Genomic DNA, 766 nt, shown 5'->3' on the forward strand with positions numbered 1-766 from the left:
TGATGTCGAATGTCCTTCTGTGCATATTTTCATGATTATTTTCGTTTAATGACTAGGAGGCCTACTAGTTTATTATTCGTTGCAATCTACTGCTAGGTTAGATATCAAATCCGTAATTATTTGATTCCTCTAATCTGTGAAGCAACTAAGATCTAATAATTTGCTGCGTCAGAAATTTTCAGATCTTAGGAAGAATACTCGGCTAAATCAAATGCAACCGCTTGTGTTTGTGTTGTTTAGTTTCATCGATCTCTCTAATTCTTAAGGCTGCTACTAGATTAAACCTTTAGCGCTTGTCTTGGGTTGTTTAGTAGTTAGGGTTAATTAGATCGCTTGTTTTTAATTAACTACAACTAAGAAGAGATAGAAAAATATTTCTATCGGTGGACATTCAAAGTGCAAATTGATATCTTTGCATCAATGATCAGTTGTAAAATTCCGATGGTGGATGTTGACTTAGACCAAGATTTGTTCTTTTGATTGATTTCAATACTTAAATTTGAATTCTTCTTTAGTTGTTTTATTATTTTCATTATACTCAAACCCCCCCCTCCGTCCTTGTTCAAGTTGCATAAAACTAGGCTAGATACTCTCCGTGGGAATGATCCTTACTCGTACTACTACATATATATTTTTAGAAGTATAGGTTTTATTTTTGGTTGCCTGCAACAGCACACCAAATTTTGGCGCCGTTGCCGGGGAGTGATTCTAGTTGATTTTTGTGCTTCTTGTGATCTTTATTTCGTACTTGAAATTTTTGAAAAAA

At 34.2% G+C, this 766-nt stretch overlaps 1 protein-coding gene across 1 annotated transcript in view; it reads left to right on the forward strand.

Annotated features, from left to right (window-relative positions):
• The first annotated feature begins 754 nt into the window (after positions 1-754).
• LOC120104835 overlaps positions 755-766 on the forward strand; it is a 3285-nt gene continuing 3273 nt past the window's right edge. Inside the window, exon 1 of the mRNA XM_039116693.1 lies at positions 755-766. This exon is cut by the window's right edge and continues 3273 nt beyond it. The gene's annotated coding sequence lies outside the window, so the exon portion shown is untranslated.

The sequence above is a fragment of the Phoenix dactylifera genome, unplaced genomic scaffold, assembly GCF_009389715.1.
Source record: "Phoenix dactylifera cultivar Barhee BC4 unplaced genomic scaffold, palm_55x_up_171113_PBpolish2nd_filt_p 000119F, whole genome shotgun sequence".
Classification (NCBI taxonomy): domain Eukaryota; kingdom Viridiplantae; phylum Streptophyta; class Magnoliopsida; order Arecales; family Arecaceae; genus Phoenix; species Phoenix dactylifera.